We start from the raw sequence: 23507 nt of genomic DNA, 5'->3' as shown, positions 1-23507 counted from the left end.
CACTGAATAAGAAGCATTGTCCAGTTTCTCTGGAATCATAATTCAATTCTGTTTCTTTGCAATTCAGATTCATTGCATTCCTGCAATAGTTTTGTCCATTTTTCCAGTTTCTGTGTGTATATAACTCTGAAAACTGTACTGCATTTACTGTTAGAAATAGGTGATATGATGATAAAAAGGTGACAAATACAATGGGATTTTTCCAAAGAAGGGTTTCTGCACTGGACAAGTAAATAATGGTCTCTTTATATTCTTGTCTTGCACCAGATTTTTGTGGGGAGATCATTCATTGGTGCTATCTGAACTGAATGATTGAAAGCTTAGTTGATTATTTTCTTTTTAGGAATTAAATAACTTCTCTTCACAGGCTCACAGGATGTTAGGGGTTGGAAGGGACCCAAGGAGATCACTGAGTCCAACCCCGCTGCCAGAGCAGGGCAATCCTATCTAACACAGATCACAGAGCAACACATCCAGGCAGGCCTTGAAAGGCTCCAGAGAAGGAGACTCCACAGCCTCCCTGGGGAGCCTGTGCCAGTGCTCTGTGACCCTTACAGTAAAGAAGTTTCCCCTTGTGTTGAGGCAGGACCTCTTGTGCTGCAACTTACACCCATTGCTCCTTGTCCTATCCCAGGGAGCAGTGAGCAGAGCCTGTCCCCCATTCCTGGCCAGCCCTGAGATACTTAAAAACATTTATTAAATCCTCTAAGTCTTCCTTTCTTCAGACTAAACAGCCCCAGGTCCCTCAGCCTCTCCTAAGCCATACCCTCCAGTCCCCTTATCCTCATAGCTCTCCACTGGACCCTCTCCACCAGATCCCTGTCCCTCTTAAACTGGGGAGCCCAAAACTGAACACAGTATTCAAGATGAGGTCTCACCAGGGCAGAGTAGAGGTGGAGGAGAACCTCCCTTGATCTGCTGGACACACTCTTCCTAATACACCCCAGGATGCCATTGGCCTTCTTGGCCACAAGGGCACATTGCTGTGCCATGGGTAACTTGTTCTCCACCAGCACTCCACTGTGCTTGGGATCAAACCAGATGCAGGACCTTGCACTTGGGAGAGTTGCTTTTGTACTGAAAGCTGCAGTGCTTACTGCAGCTTTGAAATTGTGTAAACTTCTGTTTGGCAGAAGAAAAATAAACTGTCAGCAGCATACACAGTGGCACAACCTCTATTCCATTGCTTACAGGTAAAGCTGTTAAATTGAAAGAGTTTGCATCTATCTGAAACAGAATTGCTTTTTTGAAATGCATCCTGGCCTGGATCAGGAGCAGTGTGGCCAGCAGGACAAGGGAGGTTATTCTTACCCTGTACTCAGCACTGCTCAGGCCACACCTTGAGTACTGTGTCCAGTTCTGGGCCCCTCAATTCAAGAGAGATGTTGAGGTGTTGGAATGTGTCCAGAGAAAGGCAACAAAGCTGGTGAGGGGCCTGGAGCACAGCCCTGTGAGGAGAGGCTGAGGGAGCTGGGGGTGTGCAGCCTGCAGAAGAGGAGGCTCAGGGGTGATCTCATTGCTGTCTACAGCTACTGGAAGGGACATTGTAGCCAGGTGGGGTTGGTTTCTTCTGCCAGGCAACCAGCAACAGAACAAGGGGACACAGTCTCAAGTTGTACTGTGGGTAAAGTATAGGCTGGATGTTAGGAGGAAGTTGTTGGCAGAGAGAGTGATTGGCATTGGGATGGGCTGCCCAGGGAGGTGGTGGAGGCACCATCCCTGGAGGTGTTCAAGAAAAGACTGGATGAGGCACTTAGTGCCATGGTCTGGTTGACTGGCCAGGGCTGGGTGCTAGGTTGGCCTGGCTGATCTTGGAGGTCTCTTCCAACCTGGTTGATTCTATGATTCTTGTATCTTGATGTCTAATTAAGGATTTCAGCCTTGCTTAGTTGGCAAATGATAGCTCACTTTTTAACTGCTGCCCAAAGTGTATGTACTACTGCCCTCTATAGCTGAAATCCAAACTGGTTATTGCCTTGCATATCACTCTTTACTAGCCATGCAGAGCAAGATTGGCCAGTGTTACTAAAATGGAGCAGCATTTTCAGTAATACACTGGGGCTGGTGAGCAATGGCCAACAAACACCATCTGAGATCTGTAACAAACAAAATCTCAGAAGTCATTGAAGGTAAGAGATGCCAGGAGTGCCACTGCACTGTGCCATGGCACTGGCACAAAAGAGGATGAACAGGCAATAATGACTATTTCCAGCATAGTCATTGTTGAAAAGGAACTTTGTGCTGACCAAAATGCTGCCTTTTAGATGATTCTTTGTTTTTCCTTCCTACTTGTTTCTTTAGTACCAGCTACCATCATTTCACATAGAAACTTGGATGAGTTCAATGGCACTTCTGTTTTTTCCATACTCTTAAACTAATGAGCATTTACTTTGCCCATTCAACTGCTGCTATTTTAAGCAAAGTTGCATGCTGTAGTGAAAAGGGAAACAGTTTTGTCAGGATGCAAATGAAAAAAAGTGGGTTCATTTTTTTTGTTGCTTGGTTTTGCCCATTGTCATACAGAGGACATGAATTTGAGCTCCTCTCCTATGAAGACAGACAGAGAGTTGGGACTGTTTGGTCTGGAGGAGGTTCTGAGGAGACCTCATTGAGGCCTTCCAGTATCTGAAGAAGGCCCAGTGCCAAGTGGCATCCCTCAGGGGTCAGAGCTGGCACCAGTGCTGGTTAACATCTTTGTCAGTGGTAAGGACAGAGGAATCAGTGCACCCTCAGCAAGTCCGCAGATGACACCAAGCTGTGTGGCACAGTCGACTTGCTAGAGGGCAGGGATCCATCCAGAGGGAGCTGGACAGGCTGGAGAGGTGAGCCCAGGCCAATCTCATGGCATTCAACAAGGCCAAGTGTAAGGTTCTACAACTGGGTGAGTGCAGTCCCAAGCACAGCTCAAGGCTGGGTGGGGAATGGCTGAGAGCAGCCCTGAGGAACAGGATCTGGGGGTCCGAGGTGATGAAAAGCTCAACATGAGCCTGCAGTGTGAGTGCAGCCCAGACAGCAACTGTGTGCTGGGCTGCAGCAAGAGCAGTGTGGCCAGCAGAGCAAGGGAGGGGATTCTGCCCCTTTACTCTGCTCTCCTCAGACCCCACCTAGAGTATTGTGTGCAGCTCTGGAGCCTCCAACACAAGAAGGACATGGAACTGTTGGAGAGAGTCCAGAGAAGGGCCATGAAGATGCTCAGAGGGCTGCAGCAGCTCTGCTATGAGGACAGGCTACAAGAGTTGGGGCCTTTCAGCCTTGAGAAGTGAAGGCTTCAAGGAGACCTTGTAGTAGCCTTCCAGTATCTGAAGGGGACCTACAGGAAGGCTGTGGAGGGACTACTGATAAGGTCTTGTAATGACAGGATGAGGAAGAATGGGTTTAAACTGGCAGAGGGGAGATTCCATCTGGGTGTTGGGAAAGGGTTCTTTGCAGTGAGGGTGGTGAGACACTGGCACAGGTTGCCCAGGGAGGTTGTGGCTGCTCCCTCCCTGAGGGTGTTCAAGGCCAGGTTGGGTGAGGCCTTGAGTAACCTGTTCTAGTGGGAGGTGTCCCTGCCTATGGCAGAGGTTGGAACTGGATGATCCTTGAGGTCCCTTCCAACCTAACGCGTTCTATGATTCTCAAGACAAAAATACCCCCCCCTTTCACCCACTGATTTCTATGTTGCTGTCATTTCATTTCTGAACGTAGTTCCACAACTGCTAAAACACCTTTAAAAGTTAACCACCTTTGGTAATGTTGTTTTTTGCAACTCTTTTTTTTTTGGGGGGGGGGGGTAGCAACATCAAATAATGTCCTGATCCCAACTGAAATGGGTGGCACTGAAAAGCATTTTTGAGTTGAATGGATAAACACTGTAAAATGCTGAAAAGCTTACAAATAAGATACTAATATTGGGCTGCTGACATTTGAATGTAGAAAACTAATCACTGTTGTGTGGTGGTTATCCATGTTGGATATTTGGATAGGAGTCCAATATAGTATTGATAGTGCAGAAAGTAATGTGGGACAGGACTGGAGATACTGCCAGAAATGATGTGTAAGACAAATCTTCAGAAGAAGTTGTTTTCCAAAGTCTTGTTATATGCTGTGATAACAGATTAATTTCCATTGCTTCAGGAGGTGTAGGTACAAATTATCAGTATTGGTTTTCAGTTAAAGAAGTAGCATTTTGTAAGGTAGCATATTTAAAAGAACCAATAAGTTCTATCGGACAGGAAAAGTTAATGAGGAGTTTCAGAAGCTGGTAAGCTCATGACTGGAGGCTGTTAAATGCAGTTGTCTTGTTCTTGCTCATAGAGCATGCACATTCTATTAGGAAAAGTGTGTCTTCAGTTACCCCTTCTATCACACTATCAGGATTTGATTTCTCCTGCGTGCATGGTTCATATATCTGGATCAACTAATTAACTGAATGGGCTGATAATGGAAAACCAAACCCTCAAAGAAATATTGAGCAACTTTGGCTATTGTTGCCTAGAGTATTACCACATATCCACATACTACAGTGTGCACTTGCAGCCCGAGGGCAAACCAGAGCCTGGCCTGCATCAGGAGAAGTGTGGCCAGCAGGGCCAGGAAGGTGATTCTCCTCCTCTACTGTGCTCTGGTCAGACCCCGCCTGGAGTACTGCATCCAGTTCTGGAGCCCCCATTACAAGAAGGATGTGGAGACGCTGGAGCATGTCCAGAGAAGGGCCACTGGGATGCTCAGAGGGCTGGAGCACCTCTCCCATCAGGACAGACTGAAAGAGTTGGGGCTGTTGAGTCTGGAGAAGAGGAGGCTCCCAGGTGACCTTCTTGTGGCCTTCCAGTGTCTGAAAGGGGTTTACAAAAAAGCCAGGAAGGAACTTTTTAGGGTCTCAGGGAGTGACAGGACTAGGGGCAATGAAGCAAAGCTGGAGGTGGGGAGATTCAGAGTGGATGTGAGGAGGAAGTTGTTGAGCATGAGAGTGGTGAGTGCCTGGAATGGGTTGCCCAGGGAGGTGGTTGAGGCCCCATGGCTGGAGGTGTTTAGGGCCAGGCTGGCTGAGTCTGTGGGCAGCCTGCTCTAGGGTAGGGTGTCCCTGCCTATGGCAGGGGGGTTGGAACTGGCTGATCCTTGTGGTCCCTTCCAACCCTGACTGATTCTATGGTTCTATTCTATGATTCTGTATTAATTCAACAGCAGTAAGGAGATGTTTTATGTTCCTTCATCCCCCAAAAGTGGGGAGCCTGTGAGATTCTATGTATGAGAACCAAATGTAACAGCCAAAGCTTTGGACAGTGTTTTTCCAAGCACTGTTTCTGTGAGCTGACTGTTCACTGTGGATATCCATTTAAGACTTAAGCAGTGACATATGAATATATAAATACATTTAATTGGGTATTGACAATAACAAAGCTAACTTATATCTGCTTGTTTACTCCTGCATTTCTTCTAGGGTGCAGGAATATTTGGTTTCAAAACAGGATTGATTTTTATTTTCCCTCCTAAAGCCACTGACTCTTTTTCCTTCCCCTACAGCCTTTTTCATAGGTTACACGAGGTAATTCTTGAGACATTTAAGATCCAAATATAGAATGGCCACAAAAGAATTTGAAATGAAGGCTTGAGTGTGTTCCTACATGTTTAATTTAACAGCTTCTCAATTTAAGGTCACATGTTTTGGATTCCAGCTAGTTAAATTTTTAGTAGTCTTTCAGCATGTAATAGAATATGCAAAGCTCTTCCATTTGGGCTTTATTATGGCAGATATTCTCAGGTATAGTAGCTGCAAAGCAAAATGTAGCTTTTCCCAAGCTACCTTCAGAATGAACTTTTGAGTTATTAAACTGTTTCCCCTTTGATGTAGAATCCTTCCCAGATAACAATCGCCAATGAAGTATATTCTTGGGCAGGATAGTTTTAGACAGGCAGTATATAAAATATGCTCTAAAACTCTTGAGAGCTCTTCAAGCTCACTTGTCTTGTGAAGGGGTGGTATTTGTATAGCCTGTCAAATTTAGGTTACTTCAGTAATCTCCCAAAAAAGAAAGAAAGAAAAAACAAAATGGTGGGAATGGCACATTCCCCAGTGCAGGTGGAAATGATCTCCAAGATCACCAAGTCCAACAGGCAACTCAGCACCACCATGGCCACCCAACTATGTCCCAGAGTACTATATCCATATGTTTCTTGAATATTCAGCACTGGTCAGGCCACACCTTGAGTACTGTGTCCAGTTCTGGGCCCCTCAATTCAAGAGAGATGTTGAGGTACTGGAAGGTGTCCAGAGAAGGGCAACAAAGCTGGTGAGGGGCCTGGAACACAGCCCTGTGAGGAGAGGCTGAGGGAGCTGGGGGTGTTTAGAAGAGGAGGTTAGAAGAGGAAGCTCAGAGGTGATCTCATTGTTGTCTACAACTACCTGAAGGGAGGCTGTAGCCAGGTGGGGTTGGTCTCTTCTGCCAGGCAACTTGGAACAGAACAAGGGGACACAATCTCAAGTTGTCCCAGGGGAGGTCTAGACTGGATGTTAGGAGAGAGTTCTCTCCAGAGAGAGTGATTGGCCTCGGATTGGGCTGCCCAGGGAGGTGGTGGAGTCACTGTCCCTGGAGGTGTTCAAGAGAAGACTGATGCCATGGTCTAGTTGACTGGATAGGGCTGGGTGCTGGGTTGGACTGTATGATCTTGGAGGTCTCTTTCAACCTGGTTGATTCTATGGTGAATCAACCACCTCCCTGGGCAGCCTGTTCCAATGTCTGACTACTCTTGCAGGAACTCCCCCCCCCCCCCCCCCCACTCTAATCTCCAAGCTAAGCCTCCCCTGACACTGTTTTCTCTCATTCTATGACCTGATACCAGGGAGAGGAGGCTGACCTCCATCTCACTCCAACCTCATGTCAGGGAGTTGTAGAGAGCAGTGAGGCCTCTCCTCAACCTCCTTATTTTTCAATGCTGTTTACATTTTCTGTGCTCTCAGAATGAAAATTGTGTTGTGCTTTGCTTGTTCTGCTCAACAGTTCTGGGCCTCTAGAATATAACATCTTGTTAGAGGGTATGTGAAATGTAAGCTAAGGTCATTCACTAGCTATTTATTGAATGTTGTCTGTGTATGTCCTGCCTAGAGTTCTAGGAATTCCATTGATTTTCTGTGAGTAGACTTGTTAATTTTACTAAATATGGTTGAAAAGGTTCCCCTCTTAACTTATGCTGACTCTGTGAATGTTCTTCCCTGCCTGTCCTTTGTAGACACATGGGGGTTGTGAAGAATGGTGCTTCTGATTGTCTGCCTGGACTTGAAGTGACTTTCCCACACTCAGATGAACAGAAGAGGTTAGGAAAATACAAGTGTCAACTTGAGGTCTAATTCCTAAGTTCTCCATCTTTCCACATAGGAGAATTCCAGGTTTTTACCAACCTGTGTTTTCAGAGCCCTGATGAGGGTAGCTCATTCCTGTCTGATTTCAAAGGATCACTGTTTTGCTTGGCTTTGAAACTACAAGCCCTTGCTGCAGCTGTGGTTTCATTTCATCAGTTACAGCTCGTTCTGGGTGCTGCAGGATTCTGGTAATGACACTTTGCCATTTTATATAGGTCACCACAAGGACCCAAGAACAGAAATCAGGTAACAGAAGGCAGATGGAAGAAAAATGTGAAAACCCAGGATCTATATCTTTTAACAGGAGGCTAATTGGATAAAACTTCTACTCCAGAAATTTGACTCAAAGCCTCAACTGTAAGACATCACAGTCTATGGCCTTCCATTTCTGGGTGAAAGAAAGATGTTTTGTGAGGTTCATAGATTCAAGCACTTTCACCAGAGGGATACAAGTCCTTTAAAATGCAGACCTTCAATGTATATTCCCATTTTTCTGGTATTACCCTGGTGAAAATTAAGGTTAGGGAATATTTAGCATTTTTGCAGGGATGAAAGATGATGCAGCAATAAATAGATTACACTAAATTGGGTAGGAATGTCGATCTGCTGGAGGGTAGGAAGGTTCTGCAGATGGGTCTGGACAAGTAGGATCAGTGGGCTGAGGTCAGTTGTATGAAGTTCTGAGTCCTGTACTTGGATCACAGTAACCCCATGAGCACTCCAGGCTTGGGGCAGAGTGGCTGGAAATGGGCCTGGCAGAAAAGGAGCTCAGGGTGGGGAGCATGAGCCAGCAGTATGCTCAGGTGGACAAGGCGGCCAACAGCATCCTGGCCTGAATCAGGAATGGTGTGGCTAGCAGGAGTAGGTTAACTGGTTTTTTCCCCCTCTACTCAGCACTGGTGAGGCCACAACTTGAATAGTGTGTTCAGTTTTGTGGCCTTGACTAGAGGAAGGACACTGAGGTGCTGGAGTGTGTCCAAAGAAGGGCAATGAGGGGGGTGAAGAGCACCACAAAAAGTGACCCATGATCAACAACCACAAAGTTCTGCTGCTGGCACCAGGCTCAAAGCCAAGAATTCATCTGGTGAGTCTTCCTCAATCTGTCTGGGTTGGTCCCTGCTAGAGGGAGGATAGAGGGGAGCACTACCTGTGCTCTCGCTCCCTTGACCAGTTGGCCCAGGGCCTTGAACTATCACTTGACATCTCTCAGCTTTTTTCTAGTTCATCACTGCCTATCTGGAAGGTCAATAGCAGATAATAACCTGGGCTGCAGCAGGGTAGGAAGCTTTCTTGTCACATCCTTAACTCTGAATTCAGGAAGGTAGAACACTACCATTAGTAGTGGGTCATGTCTACGTATTGGGCCTTCCATTCCCTTTAGAAGGGAGTCACCTATAATGGTGACTCTTCTCCTTTTCTTGGTGGAAGCCATTTTGATGCTAGGGTTGGGCTGCTTTAACCCTGAGAATGCTTCTGAAGTAGTTGATTCATCCTCCCCATTGACTGGCTGCACTTATAAAGCTTCATACCTGTCACTAACCCAGACTCCAGGGAGGCAGCAGACTTCTCTGCGGGATGGGTCAGGTTGGCAAAGAGGAACCTCTGTCCCTCTGTGCTAGTTTGAGGCTAACTGGAATGTTTTAGTGAGAAAAAATAGATTATAGGCTGTGAAAAGGAAACAGTGGTGATGTCTGCTTCACTCCTAGGCTTGCTGAGATGTGTAAGAACAAGAACACAAATATAGATAAGACTGTGTGTGGGTGTCTCTGTCAGTGCCTCCACTTTCTCCCTGGGCCTTTGCTGTGTAACCCAACTAATTCTGCTTCTAACCCCCCTTGCTGATCCTCACAGCTCACCTTGACCATAAGGCAAACTCTGGGATAAGGTAGAGGGGTGGAAAGAAGGTGGAAGGGTGGTTGGGGGTCCCTTCTGGGGACTCAGGTTTCTGGGAGGGCTGCTGTGTTTCTGTATTACTTTTCAACTTGTCTATTACTGTATATAGCTATAAATATTGTAACTATCTCATTGTTTATTGTGCTAAGATGTGAATGTGGAGCTTCATTCCTTAACTTCCAGCTGACTGAGTCTAGTCTGAGTGATTTCATAAGAGCTGGGAGTGGGCAGCTCCCAAACCATCACACCCTCTCAGAAGGGAATCACCACCCACAATAACTTTTCTCTTTTTCTTGGTAGAGACAGCCTTACTCATAGAGTCATAGAATCAACCAGGTTGGAAGAGACCTCCAAGATCATCCAGTCCAACCTAGCACCCAGCCCTGTCCAATCAACTAGACCATGGCACTAAGTGCCTCATCCAGCATGTGCATGTGCATTTGGAATCTCTTCAGAGAAGGAGACTTTACAACCTCTCTGGGAAACTTGTTTCAGTGCTCTGAGTGAAGTTTTCCTCTAAATTTCAAAGACTAATATGATGAAATAGAACTATGCCTAGAAGGTCTAAAACACAGTCAAGATTTGTCTATATTTACCTGTGGATTTATAGCAAGTGTGTAGAAAGGTTTGCATTTCTGCTAAGGAATGTTTTCATAATTTAGCTTTGGTTGGTAGTGGAGGAAGAGAGTAGGGGGAGTCTTTGGCCAAAAATCTGTAGCCAGCTGCAGTGGAAGCTGTGTGAAATGAAGATTCCTGAGTTACAGAAGCCTTTGCAAGATCTCTTTATGATAAATAAAACTACAAGTAGAAAAAGTTGCAGTCTTCTTTATGAGCAGAACAGAGAATTGTAAGATTAGTGTTTAGAAAAAGGTGTACAGCGCTCTGGGTTTGCTGATCTGGGGTAGCATAACTTGGCCATAGAATGACTGATGAAGATACAGAATGTGTCCACTGGGATGGAGATAAAAAGCTATTTCTATCTTTGGAAAGAAATCTGAAATCAGAGGCACAGGCTAAATGGGTGGAACAGATGTGAAGAGCTTTAATAACAAGAAAAAGAACAATAAGAAGGTCTCACCACAATATGACAGTGCTTTGTTTTGCAAGCTCATTGAAATATGAAGCATAATAAGAATTGATGATGAAGAGCAATGATCAATTAGCAGGTGGAATCTTCTCCACTGAATAACAGCACAAGTCCAGTTGCAGTTGGGTGTATCCTTAATTGTGACTCTAATTCTAACTTCATCACGTTTTCAGTTGCAAGCTGCTTGTATCAACGGGGACAAGAAAATATGGGTAGTTACCAACATATGGGAAAGTCATTCTAAAGGAAACAGTAATTATTTTAGGCATTTACCAGATGGTTTGTCATCTAAAAACTGCTTTGCTTTGCTTTCATTTTACTGGCTTTGCGATTGAAGTGTGCACAGAAGGGAAGTATCCTAAAGAAATTTAGGATTGGTTAGTGTGGTGCTTCAATCTGCTTGTAATAGTCCCAGTTTCCAAATATTTATGTGGCAGCTCCATATGCATGTTTGTGGTGGAATGTGGCTTTATACCACAGCAGGGATTTATAGGCATACCTACAGCACGACTTGGTGTAATTCTGCTGGCTCATGAGGGAGGAGGTTTCTGTAGTTAGTAAAGATAGCCAAATATTTTCTCTTGGCAGCATTCCAGGCATTGATAACATTGACTAAGGGCTCGGTGATCGGTTGGACTGGATGATCATAGAATCAACCAGGTTGGAAGAGACCTCCAAGATCATCCAGGCCAACCTAGCACCCAGCCCTATCCAGTCAAGTAGACCATGGCACTAAGTGCCTCATCCAGTCTTCTTTTGAATACCTCCAGGGATGGCAACTCCACCACCTCCCTGGGCAACCCATTCCAATGCCAATCATTCTCTCTGTGAAGAACTTCCTCCTAACATCCAGCCTAGACCTCCCCTGGCACAACTTGAGACTGTGTCCCCTTGGAGGTCTGTTCCAACCTAGTTGATTCTGTGACTATATTTTTGCTTAAGATTAGTTATTTTGCATGATGTGTTTTTGTGGAGTTAGAAAACATGTAAATATTTCACTTTAGGGAATTATTAAAGTTAGCAAACACCTCTAAGATCATCAAGTCCAACAGTCAGCCCAGCATCACCATGCCCGCTAAACCATGTCCCAGAGTGCCATGTCTACACATTTCCTGAACACATCTAGGGATGGTGACTCTATCACCTCCCTGGGCAGCCTGTTCCAATGCCTGACCACTCATTCAGGAGAGACATTTTTCTCCATATCCACTCTAAACCTCCCCTGGCACAGTTTCAGGCCATTTCCTCTTGTCTCTTTGGAGAACAAACCAATCACCTCCACCTCATTCCAACCTCCTGTCAGGGAGTTGTAGACTGCAATGAGATCTCCTCTAAGCCTCCTCTTCTCCAGACTAAACAATCTCTGTTCTCTCAACAGCCTCATGCAAGACCTTCTAGACCCTTACTCAGCTTTGCATGCTCAAGTACCTGCATATCCTTCTTGTTGCGAGGGGCATAAACTGAACCCACTATTCAAGGTGTGACCTCACCAGAGCTGAGTACAGGGGGAAAACCCCTGCCCCAGTCCTGATGGCCTTTTGGCCATCTAGCTCATGTTCAGCCAGCTGCCAGCCAGCAGCCCCCAGTCCTTTTCTGCCCAGCAGCTTTTCAGACATAGTACCCCAAGCCTGTAGCATTCATGGGATCATTGTGACCCAAACTCAGGACCCAGCATGAGGCTTTATTAAACTTTGTACAACTGACCTTGGACCTGTCCAGATCCCTCTGCAGAGCCTTCCTAATCTCAAGTAGGTCAACAGTCCCATCCAACTTGGTGTCATGTAAATCTTCCTGTGACTAAAACCCCCCAAACATTGTCCTGATTGCACCAGCCTCTGAGCCAATGTCATCACTTGGGGGCTCTTTTTCTACTACTCACATTGCAGGGAAGTCATAGTTCAGGCAGTCAACAGGTTACCCTTTTCCTTTTGATATTTTCAGGAGCAAAATACCATACTTCTCAAGATTCAAATCCTGTTTGGGGTCATAAATTAAAATGAAATTGATAATTATTTTGTCCTTACTTGACTTTTTTTCCCCAAGAAATAAGTCTTGAATGTCCTCATAAAACACAGTCAACTCCAGCAAAGGCTAACACAAAAGTAACAGAAGTGTGATGCATGAAGCCAGCAATACTTTGGTGAATTGGTGTGACAAAGCTGGTGCAAGAGCCCCCTGCTTTTAACTTGCTTTTTAGTCTCTCTTTTTCCCCCCCACATTTAATATACAAGCCCAAGAAGACAAAGATTGTTTGAAATGTGTCTGTCTTGCCAGCTTTTCTTTGCTCTCCAAATCTATCAAGGGCCAGTGTGAGTAGCCAGAGCTTAAATGACATTTAGTCTGATTGTAGACATAGTCACTAAATTCCAGTAAAGCTGTCTTGGATGTTACTTACTAATAGTGAAGTGACTAGTTCATTACTGGTGAGCTGTTTGGAATGAAAATAATCAACTCAAAGTGAATCATGGAATGAAAGGGGTTGGAAGTGACCTCTGGAGATCATTGAGTCCAACCCCCATGCCAAGGCATATTCGCCTGGAGAAGGTCACACACTGATGCAAACTGGTTTTGAATGTTTCCATTCAAAGGATGGAGACTCCACACCTCTCTGGGCAGCCTGTTCCAGTACTCCCTCACCCCTAAGGAAGTTGCTCCTCACGTTTAGATGGAACTTCTCATGCTCAATTTTGCTCCCATTATCCCTTGTCCTGTCACTTGGTGCCACTGAGAACAGACTCGTCCCATCTTCCTGACGCCCACTGTTGAAGTGTTTGTAAGCATTTATGAGGTCTCCCCTCCAGTCTTCTCTTTTCCCAGGCTAAAACGACACAATTCTCTTAGTCTTTCTTTATAAGAGAGAGGTTCTAGCCTTCTATTAATGGAGGTGTGGGAGAAGTGACAACTTTGGGTATAACTATTACGTTTGGTGTATGCCTGTTTGTTCTGACTAATTCTTTATGCTGCTGTTGACAGTTGGATTTGAAAGAGTACATTTTATTGCAGGCATCTCTGCAGTTTCCTGTGAACTGTTCCTTTGTTTCATTTGATATAGCAAAAGCAGATTGTGAAGCACAACTCAATCTTGCTGAAAGCAGTAACAAGCAGAAACGTTTGATTTAAATGGGAATTCGTTTCGTTCCCTCTTATTGTTGCTGCTGTCTTAGGAAGTCAGTTCTTCAACAGAGGAGACCATAAGTACTTTTTATGTGCTCCTGTATCTCTTCATCCCTGAGGCTTTAGATTTCAGTACCATTTCACAAATCCAGACCTATTTCTTTTAAGGATGAGACCATGGAGATCGTCTGGTTGTAGTAGTCTTTTTCTTTTGATTTTAAGACCAGAAATGGTATTTTGCTTCAGTTTGGTTTGTTTTTTGTTAACCTGTTTTTTGGTCCTAGAATTTCAGAAGATATTGGTTGAGGATGCATGTGAGGAACAATTAACAAAAAAAATTGACTGGAGTTTCTTCTAATCAAATGTAGGAACATTAGGATAACGAATTGGTTACTGGCAAGAGATATTGATCCTTCCAGATGAGCTTGTAATTAAGCAGCAGATCATTTGAACAGGGAGAGGAAATTGTAGAGGAAACTATCAAAGCAGACTGTAAGGCTGTAAAGGAAGGATGCCTTTTCATCTTCAGCCACTTTTGGAGCCAAGAGTGGATTTTAAAGCCTAAATATAAAAGAAAGCTTCATGGCTAACTTGCAAGCTCCAGCTCCCTCAGCCTCTCCTTACAGGGCTGTGCTCCAGGCCCCTCACCACCTTCGTCGCCATTCTCTGGACACATTCCAGCACCTCAACATCTCTCTTGAATTGAGGAGCCCAGAACTGGACACAGCACTCAAGGTGTGGCCTGAGCAGTGCTGAGTCCAGGGGCAGAATAACCTCCCCTGTCCTGCTGGCCACAACAATACACTTTGTCCCGTGTGTTCTGCAGTAGATGGACTTTTGTATTCTTCCTATATATTTATCATGTAAGTAAAGCTAATAGTGACAGAAGGGAGCCTACAGGAAGGCTGGGGAAGGACTATTTAGAAGGGCTTCTAGAGACAGGACAAGGGGCAATGGTTTGAAACCAGAGCAGGATAGATGTAGGTGGATGTTCTTTACAATGAGGGAAGTGAAATACTGGTACAGGTTGCACAGAGGTGTGGTTTAAGCTTTATCCCTGGTGACATTGAAGGTCAGGCTTGATGATGCCCTGCAGCAACCTGATCTAGTTGGAGAAGTTGGGGGGTTTGGACAATAGGACCTTTGAGGTTCCCTTCCAACCCCATGAATTCTGTGATTTAAAAAAAAAATCAATCTGTTTCTCAGAGAAGTATTCTAACTCTTAACTCTTCAGTTAGTACAAGAAGAATTTCTGTAAGGCAAAAGGCAAGTATATTAATGGGAAGAAGTTTGACAGGATTATTGGTTAACCAATGTTTTGGGTTGTTTTCTGGCTTTCAGTGGAATCTTGATGGAACACTAAGAACAGTTGTCTGGGCATAAGGAAGCAAAGCAGAAGCAATACAAATGAAGAGAGAATTCTTTTTGTGACTTCATATTTTTCTTGTCTATATTCTTATGATCCTTTTAACTATACTCAATTAAAACAATTTAAAACCAGCTAACAATGATGGAACAGAGACTGATGACCAAATTTATACCACAATGGGCTTATGTTGTGTTTCATCATTTTGCAAACACAGCATTAAGGATCTAGTCCTACTCCACTGCACATTCTCTCCCGAGAGGGAATGGCAGTTGTGTAGTGCCTTAAAATATCATGCAACCTGACCTAGTAAAATATGCAGGATATAGAGCACAGCCTTGATTCATTTTTTTATCACCAGGAGCTTCCTGCAAGTCATGCCCATAGCAGTGGTTTCAAATTGTTACATTTCCTTTCCTACTTTTCCCATTTTAATTTTTTTTAAAGTTTTAGCATAAATATTTGGTGAAGATCAAGGACAGGAATATTGATGTAAGGTGTATGTGTGTAGTTCTTAATAATTAGAGAAGAAATTATTTGCCAGAAGATGCTGTCTCATCCCTATTGCATGTACACATGGAAATTGATGTTGAATTGGATGTGCCCCTAGAGCAATACTGCTTTACAGAACGTGCTGCATTCATTTTGCTATCTGAATACTCAGTGTTTGGCTGTTTGTTCAAATTATTTCTAAGACACCACCTTTCAATACACCTAGAGTAGGAAAAGTAGCATTTTCGATACCATAGCTAACCCTTATAGCAAATACCCTAACAGGAGCAAGGATATGCAAGTGCCTCATCAGTGCCTGTGACATGGAGGCAATATGATAACCCCAGAAATAACTTAGAATTCTTTTTATAGTAGCAGGAAATAATCTCTTTGAATTCTTGCAGCTATTTCAAAAGGAGATTAAGGGCTTCAGTTCCTCAAACCCGATAATCTAGAGGAGAAAATACACATGTGGAGTACATAAACTCTTGTGCAATAAATCAGTATGGCACAGTGCCTTTCTAAACCTCCATTTTAGGCCATTTATTATAAAAAAAATTTTATTATAAAAATTAAGGGAATCTTGGGAAAAACAAACAAACAAACCCCAAAATCAAACCAAAACCAAATTAAAAAACCAACCAACCAACAGGTAAACAACCAAAATGTGGGAATGCAACGTGAGAGGGAATAAGAACAAGTATTTTGACCTTCCTTCCCACAACTTCAGGATGCCTCCCACGGGGGAGGGAAGATAGTGGGACATCTGGCTAAGGTGAAAAACAAGGTGTGATGTATGTAAAAGACTGGGCTGCACTTGCCTCTATTATGCTAATGTGTAGGTGTGTGGTCTATGCCAGGACATATATCTTCCACAACAGCCATTGAAGGCAATCCATGTAGTCTTTCAACAAAGAAAAGAGTTCTGTAACAGGAAAAAACATAGAGTGGCAAACAAATGAGGGTCATTGGAATAGTTTGCTTCAATATTTTCAGTACTAAGATGAAAGAACTAGAGAAAAAAAGCAATTCCTGTTACTGTGCCAGTATGTAAATCCATGGTATACCCACAGCTCTGGTACTCTCTCCCCACCTCGCAGAAAGACAGTGGATGAGGTATATGAAACAAGTTCTGAATTTCATTTCATCTCTTTTCCAAGCATAGTCTTGACAGAAGTCTCCAAAATTGTGAGTGAAACAACTACCTGAAAGGAGGTTGGAGTGAGGTGGGGGCTGGTCTCTTCTTCCAACTAACGAGTGACAGGACAAGAGGAAAATACCTCAAGTTGCACCAGCGGAGGTTTAGGATGGATATTAGGAAGAATTTATTTCCAGCAAGAATGCTCAGGCATTGCAACAGACTGCCCAGCGAGGTGGTGGAGTCACTGTCTCTGAGGACATTTGAGAGACATGTAGGTGGGGTACTTTGGGACACAGTTTAGTGGGCATGGTGGTGTTGGGTTGACTGTTGGACTTGATGATCTTGAGGAGGTCTTTTCCAGCTGAAACATTTGCAGCTGAAACAAGAAAAATCTTTCTAGAAGTGCTGCTCCTTAAATCTTGAGGTCAAAGCTTTAATTGGTTGTGCAGTAGTATGTTCCCAACTGGCCTCTCAGTTTATAATTTGATTGTGTCAGAGTTCTGAGTAATTTTGGTTACAATAAAGGCATATTTTTGAGTGTGCAAGTGACACACTGTCCCAGAGAGGTGGGACAAACACCACATTTTCTATTCCTCTAGAGCTAGATATATTAGAGGTGGTTTTCTGTTTGAATTTTCCTAGCAGAAAGGCATAGTATCACAGTATCAACAAGGTTGGAAAAGACCTCACAGATCATCAAGTCCAACCCTTTACCACAGAGCTCAAGGCCAGACCATGGCACCAAGTGCCACGTCCAATCCTGCCTTGAACAGCCCCAGGGACGGCGACTCCACCACCTCCCCGGGCAGCCCATTCCAGTGTCCAATGACTCTCTCAGTGAAGAACTTTCTCCTCACCTCCAGCCTAAATCTCCCCTGGTGCAGCCTGAGGCTGTGTCCTCTCGTTCTGGTGCTGGCCACCTGAGAGAAGAGAGCAACCTCCTCCTGGCCACAGCCACCCCTCAGGTAGTTGTAGACAGCAATAAGGTCTCCCCTGAGCCTCCTCTTCTCCAGGCTAACCAATCCCAGCTCCCTCAGCCTCTCCTCGTAGGGCTGTGCTCAAGGCCTCTCCCCAGCCTCGTCGCCCTTCTCTGGACACACTCAAGCATCTCAATGTCCCTCCTAAACTGGGGGGCCCAGAACTGAACACAGCACTCAAGGTGAGGTCTAACCAGTGCAGAGTACAGGGGCAGAATGACCTCCCTGCTCCTGCTGACCACACCATTCCTGATGCAGGCCAGGATGCCTTTACTGTCCTCCCCAATAAAGAATTAAAAGTCTGTGGATATAATGAGAAGTTGGTAGAGTGACTGAGAAGCTGAAATTAGAAGAAAACAATGAAATCCTGACATGAGGGAAATTGCATTGGTGTAGGCTGGGAAGAGAAAAGCCTCAACGGTTGTTACTGTGGCAAAAAATAGAATCCACTTTATATTAATCCAAATTTTAGCAAGTCTTTTGGGCCACCTAGATAAATTTGGCTTTAAAATATAGTCCCCAAAAGGTTTATTCCGTTGACTGCACAAAACAGCTCTTTCAGATGAGGCTAGAACAAGCACTGCCTTTAAACAGTGAATATAAAGATCTATTTTCTGGCTGAATCTCAAGGTTCAGGCATATGCTGCTGTTGTCATACCTTAACAAGCTACTGTGTGTTAGCTGCCACAAAGTAACCGAGTTCACTCTTAGCCTGTCATAAAGTGTGAGATAAAACGTTGTAGTTTAAACTGCTTTCACAAAGCAAGGGCAGAGAGCCTGATGATGGGAATGTGTGTCAACACGAGGGAGTGATGGTGTTTAAGCAAGGAGCAGCAGAGGAATTTGGGGCTTTTATCTCTGGTCCAAACATCGTTCAAATATTTAATCCAATTACTTTTTGCACTAAAAGAAGTTCCTTGGGGATGAGGAGCTGGATGTTGATGTGAAGCTCTTCAGACAGGTGCTTCGTTATGAGATAAAGATGCTAACTTTCTGTCCAAGCCTGTCTTAAAAGAAAAAATCACTTATGGCCAGAAAATGGTTTAGATTCCTAATGTAAGAGGCAAGGCTGTGACGACCAGAGAACTGGAGGTAACTGCTCCACAGTTGTATCCCCTCTCAATGATTCTTTTCAGATATCAGCTCTGCTCAGTGTGTTATTTTAAGCAGAATCATAGAATTGTTTCAGTTGGAAAAGACCTCTAGGATCATTGAGTCCGACCTCATGTCACCATGACCATTAAACCGTGTCTCAAAATGCCATAACCACATGATTCTTGAACACCTTCAGGAATGGTGACTCTACCACTTGCCTGGACAGCCTCTTCCAATGCCTGATCACTCTTGCAGGGAAGATTATTTCCCTCCCTATCCCCGCAATATCCAATTGAAACCTCCCCTGGCACAATTTCAGGGTATTTCCTCTTGTTCTATCACCTGATACTAGGCAGAAGAGACCTACACCCACTCACTCCAACCTCCTTTCAGGGAGCTGTAGAGAGCAATGAGGTCTCCCCTCAGTCTTCTCTAGGCTAAACAATCCCAGTTCCTTCAGCCACTCCCCAAAAGACTTGTTCTCCAGGCCCCTCACCAGTTATGTTGCCTGTACTTGATGTGTAAATTCCAGCAGCTGTATTGAAAAATGTAGCTGGATCCTGGAATTTTAATCTTGAGCTGAGACAAGTAAATATTATTATTTACTACAGAGGAAAGAGGTTTTTAAAGTAGCAGTTATGGGGAGTCAGTTAATCCAACTCACCAATACACAGAATGCCTCCTAAAAGAATGTGTTTGTGTGTCTGCAGGTTTTTATTCATCTTGCAGCATTTGTCCAATATAATGGTTTGGGAGTTACCTGCCCCTCCACTCTTGTGAAATCACCCAGACTAGACTCAGACGGTTGGGAACGAAGGAATGGAGCTTCATACTCACAGCTTAGCACAATATACAAGCAGATATTGACAGTATTTACAGCTATATACAGAAATACACAAGTTAAAAGTGATACAGAAACACAACAGCTCTCCCACAAAACAGAGTCCCCAGGAGGGGCTCCCAACCACCCTTCCACCTTCTCTTCATCCTTCTACCTTATCCCAGAGTCTGCCTTACGTGCAAGGTGAGTTTGGAGGATTGTCAAGGGGACTTAGAAGCAGAAGGATTAGTTACCCAGAAGCAGTCCAGGGAGAAACACAGATACACACAGTGTCTTGTCTGTGTTTGTGTCCTTGTTTTCATACATCTCAGCAAGCCTCTGAGTGCAGTAGCCATCACCACTGTTTCCTTTTCACAGCCTATGACCTAATTTTTCTCATTAAAATATTCCAGATAGCCTCAAACTAGCACATCCAATTAGACTATTTAAACATTTCCCCTGGCAGGTTTTTGAGGACCAAAAAAAACCCCAGGAGACCCCATACCTGTGATTTCTGTGTTCTCACTAGTACCAGTGGCATGCAGGAATGTGTGCTGGCTGTTTAAAAGCACAACGTGACCTATAAACAATCATAGAATGATTTGTGTTGGAAAGAACCTCAAAGATCATCCAGTTCTAACACCCCTGCAGTCAGCAGAGACACCTTCCAGGAAACCAGGTTGCCCAAGGTCCTAGCCAATCTGGCCTAGAATACATCCAGGGAGGGGACATCTGCAACCTCATTTGGGCAATGTGTTCCAGTGTCTCACTACTCTCACTGTAAAGAATTCCTCCTAATCTCCATCCTGAATCTGCCCTCCTCAAGCTCAAAGCCATTCCCTCTTATTTTGTCACTGCAAGCCCTTGTACAAAGTTCCTCATCAACTTTCCTGTAGCCCCCCTTCAGGTAGTGGAAGGCTACTCTAAGGTCTTCCTTCAGCCTTCTCCATGTTGAACAGCCCCAAGTCTGACATCCTATTGCCACAGGGGAGCTGTTCTAGCACTCTTCTTGGCCTTCTTCTGGACCCTCTCCAATGATTTGATGTCCTTTCTTTTTTTGGGGGGGCACCAGAACTGGATATAGTGCCCCAGAGGAGGTCTCATGAAAACAGAGTAGAGGAGTAGAATCCCCTCCCTCATCCTGCTCATATACATAATGCTCATCTCTCTGACTAGGTGCAGAAGCATTTTCTGGTTTATTGTTTGCCAAATGGCTCAGCTGGCAAAATGTTCCCTTTCTGATGTATTCACACTTCAGATTGTAGCAACTACTTATTTTCAAACACCTCAAATTTTAACTTTTCTTATAAACACATTTGATTTTGGAAAATGAGGCATCAGTGGACTGCTGATTAGATCACATCTCTTAGATACTTCATGGATGTGTTCATTATCTTGGTTTCGCAGCTTCTCGTGGGCAAGAAGCTATGAGGGTAGTCAGTTGTCACAGCCATTGAGTTTTTCAGCATTTCATGTGGTTCAACTGCATAATTTTTCTTCACCACTCAATGTTAGTAATTTTTTTTCTTGTTCTTTCAAGAACTCTGGGCTCCCCAGTTCAAGAGGGACAGGGAGATACTAGAGTGTCCAATGGAGACTGTGAGGATGATTAAGGGACTGGAATGCCTTTCTGATGAGGAAAGGCTGAGAGACCTGGGGCTGTTCAGCAGTCTGGAGAAGACTGAGAGGATATCTTGTTAGTCTTTATAACTATCTGAAGGGTGGGTGTCAAAAGGAAGGGACTGCTCATAGAATACTGCATGTCATTTTTAGGTTAATTAATGAGTTCTAGAGTAATATAATGGAGTATATTTAATTCAGCTTCTCATAAGTGAATAATGTATTTCAAACTAACAGAGTTCATTCTAGAAGTAAGCATATTATGAATTTTCATATCATTGTGTGTCTTAATGTCTTACCATAACAATAATTTGTGCACCCTGCTATTGCTTGAGAATAAATATTCCAAGCAAAGGAAAACAATAGTAAGAATAAAGACACTATTGATAATTCTTTCACTGTGGGAGGTTTTCATGATAAAACAAAGGCAAAAGATCTAAAGAAACAAATGTGCTGTGCTACTGTAACAAATATAATGCTTTGTCTTCTGAATTTCCCCCTAGTTTTGCCACTAATAATGAGAGTGGCCATTGAGGTCACTTGATGGGCTGAGATTTAACAAAGTCAAGTGCCAGGTCTTGAACTTGGATCACAACAACCCTGTGCAATGCTCCAGGCTTGGGGCAGAATGGCTGAAAAGTAACCCAGCAGAAAATGACCTAGGGGTGCTCATTGACTGCCATCTGTACAGGAGCCAGAGGTGTTCTTATATGGCCAAGAAAGGCCAACAGCCTACAGCCTCCTAACCCAGACCAGGAGCCATGTGGCCAGCAGGTGTAGGGATGTGATTGTCCCTCTTTGCTTGTCACTGATGAAATCATACCTTGAGTACTGGCTTCAGTTTTGGGCCCCTCACTCCAAGGACATTGAGGTGTTGGAGCATGTCCAGAGAAGGACAACAAAGATGGCAAAGCATCTGTAGAAGAGGTCTTGTGAGGAGTGGCTGAGGGAACCAGAGTTGTTTAGCTTGGAGAAGAGCAGGCTAAGGGAAGACCTCATTGCTCTCTACAGCTCCCTGAAAGGAGCCTGGAGTGAGCTGAGGGTGAATCTCTTTTTCCTAGTGTCAGGTGGCAGAATGAGAGGAAATACTAGGGCAGGATTGCTTCTGAATGTACAGATATGCTTCTACCTTGGTACCTTTTGCATTTTGTTTGTGTTTGTAAGTAGTATTTCCATTTAACCTCCAGTTCTGTGCAAGTGCTATTTACTCCTTTGGGGTAAATTCTTCCTGTCCTCAGTCCAGAGCTGTTTCCAGCTCAAACCAAGACATTAGTAATTATTTATGTACATGCTTACCTCTAGCAGTACTCTGTGGTTAGTGTGAAGTAGATCTTTTCCTTCTGTTGAAGGACAGTGATCTCAATTTATTTTGTAGTCATTTCAGTATGCCTTGAAGTAAGGATGTGCCTGAGGATAGGTAGAGTGAAGCATTTGATGTATGGTAACTTTTTATGCAAGGCTAAGTTAGCCATTTGCTGGAGCTCTGATTTTAAAATCTCTCATGCTGTTTAAAATTTGCCTTTTTATGTTTGCTGGTTTTTTAGATAGCTTTGGGCAGCTGTTCTTTGGTTCTCAGTTAAACAATTTCTTCAGGCATTTTTTTTTTCTGCTTCACTGAAGTAAAGAAAATGTTTTATATCCACTCATTACATTCACTGGGAGTTTCATTACTCTGAATATTCAGAACTCACAGAATGAGACTGGTGGCTTGGAAGCAATCCAAAATGCTCATGGTTAACAGTGTTTCAAAGAATCATGCTTTAAATGAGCTGATAAAGGTTGCACTGCTTTATTAGATTTCTTGACCTCTTTGCTGATGAGTTGGGGCATTGAATGGAGTTACTAAAGGAAAAGAGTAAATATTTGCATCTAGAAAGAATCATAGTATTGGTATCACAGGATCATAGAATGCCAGGGCGGAAGGGAAGCCAAGGATTATCTGGGCCAAGTTTTTGAGGCAATAGTCTGGCTGAAATGAGGTGGCCCAGAACCCCTGTGATTGGGTATTACCTGCCCCCCACTCTTAGGAGATCACCCAGACTAGACTCAGACAAACTGGAAATAAAGGAATGAAGCTATATTTACAGCTTAGAACAATGTACAGGCATATATATACAGTTATGCATTTGTATGTTATAGCTGATAAAAAACCCTTTTTTTTTCTATTTACTGTGTTAAAAGCAAACTGACAACAGCTTGAACTGCAGATTGTAATCATTTCTTTCTGAAGTATTCAAAGGATGAGATTTTAATGGGCGTTGAGCCTAACTCGAAATCGCTGTGTCTGATACCTTTCCTCTACTGGTGATACATGGTGGATATTCCCATGGTCTCTTCCTGGAGAGCATTTGTCTGCTGTTGTAGTGGGGAATTTCTTCTGCTATGTAGATGCAAAACCAGCTTTATTGATTTATCTTTTCCCTAAGATCTGTTTTTATCAGAACACACGAAGGAGCAAGGTGTCTAAATACCACCCAGCTATTGACACTTTACATCTTTGAAACCCACAACATTTCACTGGAAAAATTGTCTCAGGGGTCCATTAAAGAGTTATAAGGGATCCATT

The 23507-nt window shown here is 43.9% G+C and overlaps 1 protein-coding gene across 1 annotated transcript in view; it reads left to right on the top strand.

The window, feature by feature from the left end:
• DNER (delta/notch like EGF repeat containing) overlaps positions 1-23507 on the top strand; it is a 107594-nt gene that overhangs the window by 20270 nt on the left and 63817 nt on the right. The window lies entirely within an intron of this gene.

This window comes from Pogoniulus pusillus, chromosome 26 (genome assembly GCF_015220805.1).
Source record: "Pogoniulus pusillus isolate bPogPus1 chromosome 26, bPogPus1.pri, whole genome shotgun sequence".
NCBI lineage: Eukaryota > Metazoa > Chordata > Aves > Piciformes > Lybiidae > Pogoniulus > Pogoniulus pusillus.
The sequence above is the reverse complement of the archived record's forward strand: the minus strand, read 5'-3'. Positions and strand labels throughout refer to the sequence as shown.